The sequence below is a fragment of the Balaenoptera borealis genome, assembly GCF_965194805.1.
Source record: "Balaenoptera borealis genome assembly, chromosome: 12".
NCBI classification, from domain to species: Eukaryota; Metazoa; Chordata; class Mammalia; order Artiodactyla; family Balaenopteridae; genus Balaenoptera; species Balaenoptera borealis.
In genome coordinates this window covers 101,711,274-101,728,161 of record NC_138869.1, presented here as the reverse complement: position 1 = coordinate 101,728,161, position 16,888 = coordinate 101,711,274, and the positions used below count along the sequence as shown (strand labels likewise).

The following is a 16,888-nucleotide window of genomic DNA, read 5'->3' as shown; positions in this document are numbered from 1 at the left end:
TAGCCACTAGACCAACAAGGGTCATAGGGTAGAAGCAGTTTCCCTCGCTCTTGACCCTGTTTGAAAGCAAGAATGTTTCAAGGAGGCAAAAACTGTAAAACCAGGTACAAAATTTATTACTAGAGACACAGTACAACACATGGGAGAGCACCCAGACAAACAGTTTAGTTAGGACAGAAGCAAGGCAGAGATACACACCCAGACAGATGTGGGCATTGTGGGCGTCGTCTCTAACAAGGCGGAGCTCCTTAAAGAGGCGGTTAAATCATCTATATAGGGCAGTTCTTCTGAGCCTTTGTTTACCTTTGGCCAATTATCTTGTTGTTGTTGTTTTTTCGCACACCTGACCTGCCCTAGGACCCTCCCAACTTGAATGGGCAACTTTTTTCCAAGATGGATTCCAGCCCAGAGGCCTATGGGAGGCTTGGCATCATCTATTATGGGGTGGCACCCTCTCCTTTTTGACCCCCAAGGAGGCTTTCTGCACATATGTAGTTGGGCAGATCTCCTTGACCTCAAGAATGAGAAACATGTGCTCTCTTTATCTTTTATCTGGGCAGGACTCAGCTCCTCTCTGCCCCTGCCATTACTGTTATCTTAAAATGTCCACTGGAGACAAAGTCCAGCTATTTTACCTTGTTCCTGTTGTTGTTTCCATCTGAAAGTGTACACGGGAAGCTGGCTATAAATGTCTAACCTGGAGCCCATCTATCTCCTCCCTCAACATGAGAATAAATACTATAAGAAACAGCTAAAAGAATTGTCCTGGGAAGCAGGAATTTAAGGAAAAATAATACTGCTATTTTCACTATATAGCTTAAAGTATTTTCTAGTTTTAAAATTATGTGCCCATACTGTAGTGATAAAATACATTTTAAAATAAAACAGCAAAGGTTTGATTTGGGTTTCAGCTTTTTTCCAGAGGTTAGAGGGGTTTTCAGGCATAGTCTGATCTGCGGCCCATCTTCATTTTTCTTCTACTCAAAGTGACAACCATATAAAGTATACAAGGCAAGAGCCTGAAAATATTTAGAACTGCCTATCCCACATGAACAAAAGCCTTGGGTGTGGTTTGCAGAATTGTTTCAGAGAGCTCTGAAACAGGAAGTTATTCATTTTGTCTCCAGCTACTGAAGTCAGATGTGAGTATATTTCTTAGAAGTGAGAGAGTGCTGGAGCTGGGTGAGTACTGCGGTTGTCTTTGGTGTAAGGGGGTGTGGATTTAGAATGTGGAAAGAAATGCAGAAATAAGACTGCAGGAAGAAAGACTGGAGTAATTTTAGTGCCTAAGGACCAAACTGGCTCAGGAGAAATCTGTTTACATTAAGGTGATATATACTGAATCAAGCCCTGATTCATACATTTGGTAAATTCTCCTTCCACAACCATTATACGATGCCTCTCTCTGCCAGGGCTACATGCCCTCTGGACTCCTCTGGGCACTGGCTCTGTTCCCCTTTCTTCGACCAATCTTCTTTCATTTCCACATCATCTCGGACATGCCTCCGTGGACACGGCCAGCTTCCCTCCACGTCAGAGCTGTTCCATTTAAAGACTCACTACTAACTGGAAACGGCTTTCCTTGCTTGGCTGACATTTCCAAGAGAAATCTGACAGGACCCACTCATCTTTTTGAGGGAAGCCATAAAAGCCATGGATCAGCTATGGGGTTTGGGGAGGGGATGCTGGAGAATGGTAGAATGTGGTGAAAACAAGGGCTGCATGCTGGCCGAGCAGAGGCTGAACTTGCAGGGAACAGCACTCCGAAATCCTACCAAGAATCACCCCTTGGTCTCCTTGGGCAATTTGCTTTTTCAAGGATCCTGTGGGCAGAGAGTCCCTCTAGATATTTCCTTACAGGAGGAGGTGAAGAGAAACTAGGTGGTGGAACCTGAAGTTTTTTAAGTAGAAAAAGAGGACATTTTTGCTTTTCTTTTGTAAAAATATATTTAATTTCTTTACACATATATACTCAGATAATACATAATACTCCCTCAGTGTATCAAGTGGGCAGATATATGCCTCCCCCCTGTTTTCACTTGGTTACTCCTTCTCTTCTTCCTCTTCCCCCCCTCCACATTAACTTTCCGTCCATCCTCAGCCCCCCAAGGTAGCCCATGTAACTGCCATGTTTTTCTTCTCATATGTAATGGTTAGTTTGATGTGTCAACCTGGGTAGGTTATAGTACCCAGTAATTTAATCAAACACTAGTCTAGGTGTTGCTGTGAAGGTGTTTTGTAGATAATGTTGACATCTACAATCAGTTGACTTTAGGTAAAGGAGATTACCCTCAATAATGTGGGTGTGCCTCATCCAATCTTGAAGGCATTAAGAGCAAAAACTGAGGTCCTCTGAGGACAGCAACATCAAAATTCTGCCTGGGTTACCAGACTGGCACCCTGCCCTATAGGTTTCAGACTTGTCAGCCCCGCAGTCGCATGAGCCAGTACCCTAAAATAAAAATCCGAAGAGCCCTGGTTGATATAATACTTACTCATTTAATCATATAAATATTAATGTACTATAGAGACATACAGGTCTTTGCTATCTTTTGATTTGCAAAAATGAGATGATATTGTAAATGTGTTTCTTCATCTTGCTTTTTCTCATCAACATTTAAAAGGCTGTCTAACACTCCTTGGTCCTTAGTGCATATGAGTGCATACGAAACACGAAATGGTTCATTGTGTCATTCTCCTACTAACTGAAAATCACTCTGTTTTCTTTTTTTTCCCACTATGAGTGATGCTACAACAAATATCCTTGTGTGTGTGTATCTGTATAGAAGGATGTATAAAGACTGACAGCCCCACCCCTAGCCAGGGACCCAAGGCCTGTGCCCATGTGTGGGTAAAATGAGGGGGTGGAGGTGAGAGGGGGAGATTTTCTGAGACTCCTTGACACAGGGGCCCAATGCACTGTGAATCTGAAACCTGTTGGTGAAGTCAATGTGAGCTAAGTTTAGATGGGGAGGATGGAGATGCAATGGTTGATGGGATTAGGTGAAATTCTGGGGACTTCCCTGGCGGTCCAGTGGTTAGGACTCCACACTCTCACTGCTGAGGGCCCAGGTTCAATCCCTGGTTGGGGAACTAAGATCCTGCAAGCAGTGTGGCACTACCAAAAAAAAAAAAAAAAAGATGAAAGTTTGAATGAAAATTGGGATTTTCGAACAGATTTTATGCGAAATGGTAATGGCTCCTTTATCTGAATGCATTACTGGGATGGATATTATGTCCTACTAGGCATTGCTTCTCCTAATTAAGTTTGTAAAACAGAAGGCATGTAAGTTTGCCCTCGGGCCGGTCTCGATTGGACGTGATGAATGGGAACCTGAGGACTGCTGAGCCCACACAGTGGTTGATTTAAAACAATGTAGAATACCTGGTTGGCAAAAGGAGATTACCACTTTAATTAATGACATGCTAGAAGCTGGCGGGCTGGTACCAGTGAACGCTCTTCACAGTAGCTCTGTGCGGCACAGGGAAAAGGTGGACGGCACGTGAAGATTCAGAACAGACCAGTGAGGCTTAACTAAGGTTGTGTTGCCCACAGCCAGCTTCACCCTCAAAAAATACAACAGGCTCAAGAAGACTGGGGCTCTGATTAATCTCTAGAATGCTTTCTTCTCTGTTTCAAACTCAAAAAGAGCCAACTGTAGTCATGTGAGAAGGACTCCAATTTGTGTTCACTGTCCTGTCACAAGATTACCTGAACTCACCAGTTTACTGTCATAATTTGGTCAGAAGGGATTTGGCCTTGTTGCAGGTCCGGAGTGTAAGATTATAGCGTATTGATGACCTTACGAAAATATTGGAAACTGCAGAGCAAGCTAGCACTGTCTTGAATGCAGTGATGGATCACATGACCAACTGAAGCTGGTTAATAAATCTAGCAAAGACCCAAGAGCCTGCCTAAAAGGTGAAATTCTTAGGAATATCATGGTCCAGAGCCATTCAAGATATTCCATAAGAGACTAAAAATAAAGTGCTGTCACCACTCACCCTAAGGACCCAACAAAACCTCCAGCCTTTGGTTAGCTTATTTTTTGGAAGTGTCTGCTTCTCCCACTCATGCAGACCAGAGCCAATGGTATAAGCCCATGAGCACCTACCAGTGGCAACCATTGGGATTTTGGACCAGAAAATTTCCAAATTCTGCCCCCCCACCCCTTACACATTATTTGAGAAACGATTACTAGTGAGCTATTGGGCATTGATTTGGACTGCCTCAATGACTGTAGGTCATCCAAGATCATGAAATCTGAAGTATCCACAGTGTCCTGGTGATGTCAGAGAAACACTCTTGCAAGGAAGGCAGTGCTCAGAGGAGTTCCATAACGAAAAGGAAATGGTTTACCCAGGAGCATGCTTCCAGGGGAACGCAGGGTGGTACTCACCACACCCACAGCAGGTAGCTTCTTTTCCCCATGACTGACTTTGGAACCACTTGAAGAGCTGCTGGGACTTATTGCCTCATGGACAGTGGTGCTATGAACATCTCTCAATTGACCAACAAAGAGCTGCCTGGTTTACAGATGACAGTTGCAAGATGAATAAACGGTATCCTGTCTGGAAAGACCGATTAAAGAAAGTAAGAATAAATCAGCTCAGTGGGCTGAATTGCAGGCTATTTTCCTAGCAGCGATGGAAGAATTGAACAATGGGAAAAGCTCCTACGTTTGGGTTTTCACTGACTCATGTGCAGTAGCTAATGGCCTGGTCATATGGTCAGGTGGTTGCACAATGGAAAACTAGACTATTAAAAGAATGCTCATATGAGGTGTGGCCCTATGGGAACATTCTGGGAATTTAAGAGATATGTTTTTTTTCTGGCTTTATTGAGATATAATTGACATATAACATTGTGTAAGTTTTCAAGGTGTACGGTTTTTTGACTTGATACATATTGCAAAATAATTATTATCATAGTATTAGCTAAAACCTCCATCACATAAGTACCATTTTTTTTTTTGTGGTGAGAACATTTAAGAGTTCCTCGTTTAGCAATTTTCAAGTATACAATACAGTTTTATCAACTATAATCATCTATGTTAGACTGCCAGAACTGAGTCATCTCAAAACTAGAAGTTGCTACCCTTTGTCCAACATCACTCCATTTCCTCCACCCCACACCCCCAGCCCCTGGTAACCATCATTCTACTCTCTGTTTCTATGAGGTTGGTTTTTTTGGTTTCCGCATATAAGTGAGATCACACAGTATTTGTCTTTCTGTGTCTGGCTTGTTTCAGCTGGAGTAATGCCCTGAAGATCCACCACATCCTCACCATCACTTGTCATCTCTTTCTGTTGCTAATCACGCTAACAGGTGTGAGATGATACCTCAGTGTGGTTTCAATTTACATTTCCCTGACCATCAGTGATAGGAGCACCTTTTCTTGTACCTATTGGCCATCTGTATGTCTTTTAAAAGGAGTTTTGTAGTGACAAATAACTACATTAAATGACTTACATCTTTTTCATTCCTTTTCCTTTTTGCTCCTCAGATTGAATAATTTCAGTTGATCTGTCTTCAAGCTCACTTCTGATTGGTCATGTCTGCTGTTGGAGCTCTCTCTTGAATTCTTCATTTCAGTCATTGTATTCTACAGCTCCAGAATTTTTGTTTGGTTCTTTTTTATTTTCTAAACTATTTTTATTTCTTCTTCCAAATTTTATTGAGATACAATTGGCACACAGCACCGTGTAAGTTTAACATGGACAACGTAATGATTTGATTTACATACATCTTGAAATGATTCTCACAGGAACTTTAGTGAACATCCACCATCTCATATAAAAACAAAATTAAAATGGGGGCAGAGTCAGGATGGAGGACTAATCATTAGAGAAATGCAAATCAAAACCACAATGAGGTATCACCTCACACTGGTCAGAATGACCATCATCAAAAAATCTAGAAACAATAAATGCTGGAGAAAGTGTGGAGAAAAGGGAACCCTCTTGCACTGTTGGTGGGAATGTAAATTGATACAGCCACTATGGAGAACAGTATGGAGGTTCCTTAAAAAACTAAAAATAGAACTACCATATGACCCAGCAATCCCACTACTGGGCATATACCCTGAGAAAACCGTGAATGAAAAAGAGACACGTCCCACAGTGTTCACTGCAGCACTATTTACAATAGCCAGGACATGGAAGCAACCTAAATGTCCATCAACAGATGAATGGATAAAGAAGATGTGGCACATATATACAATGGAATATTACTCAGCCATAAAAAGGAACGAAACTGAGTTTTTTGTAATGAGGTGGATGGACCTAGAGTCTGTCATACAGAGTGAAGTAAGTCAGAAAGAGAAAAACAAATACCGTATGTTAACACATATATATGGAAACTAAAAAAGCGGTACTGGTGAACCTAGTGGCAGGGCAGGAATAAAGATGCAGACGTAGAGAAGAGACTTGAGGACACAGGATGAAGGGTAAGCTGGGATGAAGTGAGAGAGTGGCATGGACATATATACACTACCAAATGTAGAATGGATGCCTAGTGGGAAGCAGCTGCATAGCACAGGGAGATCAGCTCGGTGCTTCGTGACGACCTAGAGGGGTGGGATAGGGAGGGTGGGAGGGAGACGCCAGAGGGAGGGGATATGGGGATATATGTATACATATGGCTGATTCAGTTTGTTGTACAACAGAAACTAACACAACATTGTGAAGCAATTATACTCCAATAAAGATGTGAGAAACAAACAAAAAAAAACCAACCAAAATTAAAGAAATAGAAAAAAATTTTTTCTTGTGATGAGAACTCTTAGGATTTACTCTCTTAACTTACGTATATAACATAAGGCAGTGTTAATTATATTTATCATGTTGTACATTATGTCTCTACTATTTATTTATATTTATTATAACTGCAAGTTTGTACTTTTTGACAGCCTTCCTCCAGTTCTCCCTCCCGCCATCCTCCTCCCCACCCCTCACCCGCACCCCCCCACCCCACCCCGGTAACCAGAAATTTGATTTCTTTTTCTATGAGATTTTGTTGCAAAACTTTTAATCTCTCCATGAAATCTGAATGAAAGCCTTGCCAGGTAGAGTATTCTTGGTTGTAAGTTCACCTCCTGGTGGGTGTGGATGGTTCATGACATGGTTGGCTGTGGGTTCCATGGTCTCCCAAAGATGATGCTGGCCCACTGGTGAGTAGGGCTGGATCCGCGTGCTACTGGCTGAGGGATACAAGGGATCTCAGAGCTGGTCGGTCTGCTGGTGGGTGGGGCTGGGTCCCTGGGCATCCTGGGGGTGGTGTTGGCTTGTGAGTGGGCGGGACCAGGACCCAGAGTCTCTGGCTGCAGGGCCCTAGGGAATCCCAAAACTAGTCTCAGCCACTGGTGGCTGGGGTAGATCCTGGGGCTGCTGGCTGAGGGGCCCAAGGTGTCCCAGAGCCGGTGCTGGCCTCCGGGTGTTTGGGCCATGTCCTGACATGGAAGGCTGTGGGGTTGTGACAGTCCTGTGGCTGACATCTGCCTCTACGTGGATGGGGCCAGACCCAGGGGACCCAAGGGCTGACTCCCACCCACTGGTGGGCGAAGCCAGATCCCAGGATCTCTGGCTGCGGTGCCCTGGAGGTCCGTGAGCTTGTGTGTCAGCCGCTGGTGGATGGGCCCGGGGCCCGGGGGTTCCTGGGGCTGCTGCCTGATCCCTAACGAGTGAGGCCGGGCCCAGGGCTAGTGCTGGCTCACTGGTGTCAGGGCGGGGTCCTGAGCCCTCTGGTGGACCGGGTCGCTGCCAGGGTGGCTTGGGGCTCAGGGGATCTTAAGATAGCAGGCCTGTTGGTGGGTAGAGCTGTGTCTCTGCCTGGCTAGTTGCTTGGCCTGAGGCCTCCTAGTACTAGCGCTGATAGGCCAACTGGCAGGGCCACTCCTTGCGCTAAGAAGCTAGAGGGAGAATTCCAGAATGGTGCTTCCTAGCCCCAGTGTCCTCGTGGTAGAATGAGCTCCCCCAACAGACTGACTCAGTGTCTGTGATGAATCTTTTTCCTTTACTTAATATTTATTTATTTGGCTGCACGGGTCTTAGTTGCAGCACGCGGATCTTCAGTTGCCAGGTTCGGGATCTTTTAGTTGCGGCATGTGGGATCTAGTTCCCTGACAGGGATCGAACCCGGGCCCCCTGCATTGGGAGCACAGAGTCTTAACCACTGGACCACCAGGGAAGTCCCAGCAGGGATGATTCTTGAGCAGGTAACTATCTCTTTCAACCTTTGTATCAGAATTCCTAAAGTCCTGATAGGGTGGATTGTGCCTTCACCCTGTCTAGAAAAGTTGGGGTGACAGTGAATGCACTGCCCTGCACCTGTGTAACCCTACTCTACACGAATGGGAGGGGACCAAGGGGGAGACACTGGCTAGACTAGTATTGCTGCCAGCAACCTGGACCAGCACACAGGCGGAAATGAATGTCCCTTCCAAAGGTGAAAAAGTCTGGGTAAAAATAAATGACAAATGGAGAGAAGGAGAGATAATAGCTGAGAGGAAAGGAATGAATAAGTGGGGTATGCAATGAGGGAAATCCAACTTTATATTATCGATAATACGTCAGAAGAGACTCAGAACGAGAGATTCATATTATCTTTTAGGACAATTGCACCTGACACCTGGGAGGGTAAAGCTATGTTTGCCAAGACCAGCCCAGGTTTTGGAACCTGAAAAGGTCTGGCGGCAGCCTGTAAACGGGAGCGGCATCACGCTGGGAGTCATGCTAGACAGACAGTTAATGACAAAATGGACTCTAGTTAATGACTAAGGGGACATTACTAGACTCCATTTAGGCATTAACAATAAGTCCGGTTTTGACTCTAGTTTTTTGACTCCTATTTTTCAGGCTACATTTACTACAAGGAATTTGGGAGGGAATTCTGGGAGCACCCCTTCCTTCTGGGACTTCAAACCATGAGGTGTATGGCTCTTAGTGGGCTGATCTCTGTGTAACCATGAACCTTGATGATCGAATACTTGGCAAGGTCCCTGGTTATAGTGGACAAAATACAATGGCAGCATGTCCAACATGCCACTGCTGTGCACGAACGCACATCACCCCTTTTTTGTGGATGGAAAATTATTAAGCAGAAAAGAGGAAAACAATAGGTGTCGGATGAGATTATAGCATAAGCACCATGGTGGATCCAAGCGCCCCTACGGTATAGCCCCACTCTGAGACCGAGAAGGATGTGGGAGGCTTTGTGGCATACTCAAACTAAATTACATCTACTTGTGACTACCACTCGTCTACCCCTATTATGGGGGACCCAACATTTTGTGGTGCAAAATATGCATCCCAACTGCACCCATGCCGCAGCACACGATGCAACAACATGCGTGGTAGATTATACAACACTGGCCCACAAGACAGAAAAAGATCGTAGGGGAGAGAGGTGCTGGCCCAGGTAGTCTGGGACAAGCAGAGTTGGCTTTAATGAGGAGTGGCATTAAGAGGGAAAAGACTGATTAACTAGAATAGCCGGATTAGAGGGAGTTCTCTTCCTGGAAGAAGGAAAATGTTGAGTCAGCCTGGAAAGAAAACGAGGCGTTAGCAAAGTGAGTCAGGCAGACTCAGCAAATAATGCTGGATGATGCTAGAACCCAGCTTTGGGAAAGGTTCTGTACCACCACCCAACGGAGCCTCTTGAGTATTTTAAATACCAGTGGGGGCTGAAGCAGCCACGGGTCTTGTCCCTCAATCCTAGCTGCAGCCAGCAGCTCATGGGGCACACCTCTGGGAATCTCGTGGTTCTCCAAATTTATGGAAGTTTTCTGGGGGCACTTGTAACTTACACTGATGTTCTGTGACTGCTCTCACCCCGGAGTAGGTCAAAATCATATCGGGACTTCCCTGATGGTCCAGTGGTTAAGACTCTGCGCTCCCAACGCAGGGGACCCGGGTTCGATCCCTGGTCAGGGAACTAGATCCCGCATGCCGCAACTTAAGGTCCCGCACACGGCAATGAAGATCCCGCATGCCGCAACAAAAAAGCTGGCGCAGCCAAATAAATAACTATTTAAAAATAAATAAATAAATAAAGTCAAAATCATATCATGTCTGCTCAAGCCCTTCTCTGGCTTGCCTCAGAGTAAAAGCCAAATTATCACAAGTTCCTGCTGATCCGGCCCTGCTGTCTCTCCTCCTGACTTTCTTCTTCTCCTCATCCCTTCCTTCCTCTCCTCACTCCTTTGGTTCCATGTTGCCATGTGCTGTTATTTGCCTGTGCCAAACACAATCCCACCTCAGGACCTTTGCATGTGCTGCCATCTCTGCTGGATTGCTTTTTCTCCAGAAATCTTCAGGGCTCACTTCTCCTCCCCATTCAACTCTTTGCTCAATGGTCACCTTGATTGAGAAACCCCTCTGACCGCTCAGTTTAAATGGCACGTACCCCCGCCCCATTGACCCTCACACTGTCTATCCCTCCACCCTGCTTTGATTTTCCCCGTAGCACCTGAAGGATTATACATGTGTTTGTTTATGTGTGTATTAGCTCTGTGAGTACAGGGGCTCCGTCTTAGTTTCTGAAGTGTCCCCAGAACAAAGAACAGGCAGTATCCCCAGCATCTTGGCACGCACTGGGCGCTCAAACAATACTGGCTGAATGAATAATAAGTAGCAGATAAAACTAAAGTTTTAATGACTATACTGTACCACTGAACTACCTGCATTTTACTTGAGGCTTAAAAAGAGACACACTTTCATCTGAAGAAATGGATGGTGAACACTCACGGAATCTTCCTTGTAGGTGAAGCAGATGGTTTTGGTGGAGAGGCCTTTCACATACCCTCATATTACAGCATGTCAGAGAAATTCTGCTCTTGCTACCTGCCAGCTGGGCTGCGTGTGTGGGTCAGGGATGGAAGCCCGGATCTAACAGCCCTGTCTGACAGAACCTTCTATGCTGATGGAAATGTTTTATACTTGTACTTTCCAACAAGGCAGCACAAGCCACGAGAGTGTGCCTATTGAGCACTCGATATGCAGCTAGTATGACCGAGAAACTGAATTGTCAATCTATTTAATTTCAACGACTCAGGGGGCTGAGTCCAGACGACCAGGGTCAGCTGAAAAAGAGAGCCAGAGAGCTCCCTGCAGGCTTCGTGACAGACCCCGCCCCCAGCCCCACCCCGATGGTCTGGACCAGCCCAATTACATTTCCCCTGTAGCTTCCACCAAGGTTTAAAAGGACCTGAGACACTGTGATTCCCTAGCTAACTAGTTCTCTAAGGCCCAGCCCAGATCAATTTCTATTCCCCAAGAGTCCCATGACCCCATGAATCGATAGCATCCTCTCTCTCTTGTCAAGAAGAGGAAACTAACTCACAGCATGACCGTCAGGAGCCGAGGCCTCAGAATAATTTGCAGACTAGGTGAGACTGGGCTTAGCTACATACCAACCCTCACCCACTCAGCAGGCGGGTGGGTCTGTGTCATAAATACAAACCTGTTAGAACCTGAGCGTGATTATAATAGCTTTGACGGTATGCCAGATACTGTTCCAAGTGGTTTGCATGATGGAGTAGATGCTAGCATTATTCCATTTCACAAGAAACTCATGTACAGACAGGTCAGGTTTGCCAAGATGACGCACCTTGTGTGAAATGATCAATGTTTTAAGCTGCTACATGTTGGAGAGGTTCGTTATGCAGCAAGAGCTAACTGATGTTGGAGCTTTCTGGGAGGACTCTCTGGCATCCCGGCTACAGCAGGATGGCACGTTGGCCAAAGATGGCACAACAGGTAAACGATAAAGTGAGGATTCAAACTTGGGAGTCTGATGGCAGAGCGACTAACCATGGCTGTATCAGCTGAGGTTCTTGGTGGCCAGCAACAGAAAACAATGCTCGCTAACATGGCTTTCAAGTTTTTGTAGAAAAGGTGATAGCACGGCTTGCGCCATTTCCCCATTCTCTTTGAGATCGTGACCTTCTTCAAAGCCTGGGCCTCTAAGGTGACTGCTCATCTTTATTGGCCTTTCCTACCTGCTCTTGCTGCAAGTTCCTGGTAGAACTCCCAGCCAAAGTTCGCACATCAATTCCCTTTGTTGAGAAAAACACCCTCAGTGTCTGGAGAGTAATTGTTCCCAGCAAGGGTAAGGCAACTTTTTTTTTCCCACCACCTACCTCACTCTGTTGGCCCATGTCTCAAGATTACCTGTTCAGATTTGGGGAAAAACAGGGGGTAAAGGGGGCATTGTTTTCACATCCTACAATTTCTATACCCCATTCTCTGAGACAATGTGATTGTCTCAAGGAAGAGGGTCCGATGTTTATCTGTTTGCTTTCTTTTATTTTATAAAAAAAATAGATGTAGAACCTGAACTATGGGCCTTCAAATCACTATTAAGCAGAGGTCATTTTTTTCAATTGAATATCAATACATTTGGCACATAACGTTGCGTAAGTTTAAGGTGCACAATATGGTGATTTGACACATTTATGTATTGCAATATGATTGCCATTGGAACTCTGGCTAGCACCTCTGTCCCATCACGTGATGATTCAACGCATGAATTTGGGTGGAACACAGTTTCATCCATAACAGTCTTTCTCCAGGAGATGATGAAACTAAGACAGAGAGAGGGCATGCGCCTTGCCCCAGTTCACAGTGAACACATAAAAGAACAAGGATTTGAAGCCACATGTGTTTGTCCTCAAAACCTACACTCTTCGCCAGCACACCACACTGCCTCAGGTGTCGGGACAGAGAGGGCAGGCCTGGCACATACTGCCTGCCGCCCTGGCTCCGCGGAAAAGTGGGGTGCTGTCCTGCCTAGTAGCTTGTGCGGGGAGGATTCTCTCTCTGTATGTTCTTAATGACGCCGACGGTAAGCGTGGATTACTGTTCACCTGTGGACACGTGTCAGGAAGAGGAGGCAGCAGGGCCCTTGCAGGACAAGCCTGGCCAAGGTGGGCACAGAGCCCAAGCTTTCCAGTGTTTATTAATCCACCAGGCGTTTATCAGCAAGTCTCTTGGTTTATCAGAAGAGCGGAACGTTTGTCTAAGTAAATATTTGTATCCAATCTTTCTAGACCCAGAGTTTCTTGTGGGGACATCCCCACCTACTGGGGCTCCCACTGCAGCCGTGTGTCCAGGCCCGCCCCTTTGGATGCTACTTACCCAATGCCCTCTACTTTGTTTGTTCACCTGGGTTGTACTGGAGACGTTTCCTAAGGAGGGGCTCTGGACTCACATTGTGCTCTTGTGAGAAGAGCAAATGAGTGAATGAATAAAGGAAGGAGCGATTTTAGAAATCAGACAAACATGTCTCCCTTCAGCTTTTGAAGGACTCCAGAAAGTCATTCAAAGAGACCACAGGACATGAGCTCTGACTTCCTAAGCTAATGATTTCCAATGTGATGCTTAGTACAGAAGAGCAGTAAGGAGAGCGGACACTGTCTTCGATCTGCCCGGGTTTGAATCGCATCCCCACTGCTGCCACCACCATGTGACCTCAGCAAGTCACTTAACATCTCTGTGAGTCAGTTTCCTCTTCTGCAAAGTAAGTTAACAGGAAAGCATCTAATTCACAACAGTGTTGTAAAGATGAAGTGAGTTCACACCTATAAAGCACTTAGACTAGGGCCCAGCACGTGGCAAGATCTGTGTGTTACCTGCCACTGTACTGTTTTTATTTTTACAGTCAATCCTTCAGATAGATGTGTGGCTCTCCTGAAATGCCTCTGACATGGGCTTTAGCCCAGGAGTAGTAGGTGCCCAATAATGCCATGACAATAATGTCAATAATCACAACCATAGTGACAGCGGTGTGGCAGGCACTGTGTACCATGCCTCTCACATGCATTCTCTGAAACCTCCAGCAGCCTTGCAGCATAGTCATTTAATCCCTGTTTCCCAGAAGAAAGGATTGAAGCTCAGAGGGGAAAGAATGTCTTGCCTAAGGCTACATCATCAGAAGGTAGAGTTGGAATTCTCTCCAGGATTGTCTGAAAGATCATACGATTTTACTGCTTTAGGCTAACTTCTCATTTAAAATCATTTAAATTAGAGGTGAAGATAATAATTGTATTCATCTCTTTCCCAGCATCCAGTATGTGCAGGACACGGTAGAGGCTTTCCATGCAATTATTCAATTCGTACAAGGACCCTCTGAAGGAGTAAAGATTATTATTCACACCTTACAGAGTGTGATGGTTCATTTCAGAGGTCAGCATGGCTAGGCTCTGGTGCCCAGTTACTTGATCAAACCCAGTTTAGATGTTGCTGTGAAAGGATTTATAGATGGGATTGATTACTGATATAATTAAATCAATTGACTTTGCTTAATGGAAATTATCCTTCATCCTGTGGGTGGGCTGCATCCAGTCAGTTGAAGGGCTTAAGAGTAAAGACTGAGGTTTCCACCGGTTTGCAGGGCAGAAATAGAGACACAGATGTAGAGAACCAACGTATGGACACCAAGGGGGGAAAGTGGCAAGGGGGAGGGGGTGTTGGTGGGATAAATTAGGAGATTGGGATTGACATATATACACTAATATGTATAAAATGGATAACTAATAAGAACCTGCTGAATAAAAAAATTTTTTTAATTAAAAAAAAAAAAGACTGAGGTTTCCAGAAGAAGCACTTCTGCCTCACAGCAACACAGAAACCCTGCTGAGTTTCCCACCTGCTGCCCTGGGGGAATTCAGACTTAAGACTGCAATTCAACGCTTGCCTGAATTGCATATCAACTCTCAGCTGTATCTTCAGCCTGACAGTCTACCCCACAGGTTGCTGTCTTGCTAACCTCCACAATCATGTGAGCCAATTCCTTAAAATAAATCAATGTCTCTTGATATCGATCTATCGAGAGAGACAGAGACAGAGAAGAGAGAGAGCCCCTATTGGTTCTGTTTCTCTGGAGAACCCTGACTGATACACAGAGTAAATGAAGACGAAAGATATTAACAGTTTGTTCCAAAGAACACAGCTTACGAGGGCCAGAGATGGAATTTAAACCCAGGTCTGTCTGTTCCCTGCTGCGCAGCTCTGAACAAGTCCTGAGGGGGATAATGAGAAACCCAGACAAGCATCCCTGGCCCTGAGCTTTCAAGGACCACCGCATCTGGGCACTGACTTTAGGTATCGGTGAGAATGGCTCTTCTGGACACTAATTCCAATAAGTAACACAAATAAAAACAGACCTGTGTCACGTACACACTATCTGTGTGCCATCTCTGCATCATCACCAAGGCAAAGTCAAAGGGCTTGTTCCTAATTCTCCCACAGATTCACCCTCCAGGGAGTGATCTGTCCATTATTTCCCTTTCAAGAACTCTCTCCAAGCAAGACCCAAACGAAATAAAATGTTGGAGATTTGTACTAACGGAGTACAAATCAGAGCAGGCTTCTCTAGCTGCTCACTGGGATTCGGGCAACTGTGACGCGTTCGCCGCCTTTCCTGCCAGGCACTCAATGGGCGGCGAGAGAAACTGTAATCCTTGATGCCACCTTCTTGCCCTCTTTACAAAAATAGGCACTGCCCTCTGACTACCCGGTTTTTCCATGCAGCTCCCAAGCTTTCCAGCCCTTGGGAGGCTCAGCGGAGCCAGCTGGGGCTGCAGAAGCCCTGGGTTCAGAGCCAGGCTCAGCCCCTAAATCATCGCAAATGTCAGCAGAGCTCCTTTTTGACCTGACATTTATGGGAAATAAATGCTTCCAGAAATAAAAACAACAGAGAATAGGCCTGACGAGCCTTTAAGAGCCTTTGGTGACACTTCTTTCCCAAGTCACTGATTTTGATCTGAGGAGAGAGGGTGAGCCAGGATTCATGGGGCTGCCTAGACCCAAGAGGTGGGAGCCAGTCTCTGAGCAATTTTAAGAGGGAGAAATGTAAGCGACCACATTTTTCTCAGAGCAAGGTAAAAACTGGGGCAAGATCAAACTTGCTCAAGCATTCTGCCCAGTAACTGTATTTGCACTGCAAAGAGACAATCATCAGTTCTAGAGAAAGGGCGCTGGGAGCTGGGGTAGGGGGACGGGCAGTGCATACTTTAGGAAGGTACCCTCCTCTCCGCTCCCTCAGGGCTCGCAGGGGACCAGAGCCCGAATGCTCCTGGCTCAGCGTGAAAGTCTGAATTACCGAGGCAGACCGCCCCAAAATCCGTTTAGTTAGCTAGTTAGGGGACTTCCCTGGTGGTCCAATGGGTAAGACTCCACGCTCCCAATGCAGGGGGCCCGGGTTCAATCCCTGGTTGGAGAACTAGATCCCGCGTGCCGCAAATAAGAGTTAACATGCCGCAACTAAGGGTTCGCACGCCGCAACGAAGATCCCTCGTGCCGCAGCTAAGACCCAGCGCAGCCAAAATCAATCAAGCAATCAATCAATAAAAATAAATAAATAAATATTAAAAATAAGTTAGCTAATTAGAACTGCTCCTCGGGATTGCATTCCAGACTAAGACTGAGATCATGAAGGCAGCTCCAGGGCTACCCAAGGCCAGCTCATCTCCATGTTGATGACTAATGGTTTTTTACTCCATAGCCAGTCTCAGTGTTGGGATTTTACTGCAAAGATGTGGGGTTCTGGAAAGTTCTGAGATTGTACCACTAATGCCTGGGGGGAGGGTTACCCAGGAAGGGAAGATGAAGGAGGGAGTTTGCCCAGAGATAAACCTATAAAGGGTGTGTGTGTGCGTGTGTGTGTGTGTGTCTGAATGTCTGTCTGTCTTTCATCTAGGCTCCTCTGACTTCAGAATCTTGCTCAAATTTACACAGTAAGTGCAGAAACCAGAACTCTGCTCTTCTTACTAGAGCAGCAACCCAATAATAGGATTGTGTGTGTGTGTGTGTTCACCTTATCCCAAACTCTTCTGGAATGTTATCAAATCGATTATCAATGGATGCCACAATTAATGAAAGAACACTT

The 16,888-nt window shown here is 45.6% G+C and overlaps 3 protein-coding genes across 3 annotated transcripts in view; 2 read left to right on the top strand and 1 right to left on the bottom strand.

The window, feature by feature from the left end:
- LOC309608220 (uncharacterized protein C6orf52) overlaps window positions 1-16,888 on the bottom strand; it is a 391,220-nt gene that overhangs the window by 235,822 nt on the left and 138,510 nt on the right. The gene's annotated exons all lie outside the window — the stretch shown is intronic.
- The window catches only part of LOC309608213 (uncharacterized protein), a 102,612-nt gene that overhangs the window by 52,866 nt on the left and 32,858 nt on the right, over window positions 1-16,888 (top strand). The gene's annotated exons all lie outside the window — the stretch shown is intronic.
- Window positions 1,111-16,888, top strand: part of LOC309608204 (N-acetyllactosaminide beta-1,6-N-acetylglucosaminyl-transferase-like) — a 62,909-nt gene continuing 47,131 nt past the window's right edge. The window contains exon 1 of the mRNA XM_082347753.1: window positions 1,111-1,182. The gene's annotated coding sequence lies outside the window, so the exon portion shown is untranslated. The remainder of the gene's footprint in view (window positions 1,183-16,888) is intronic.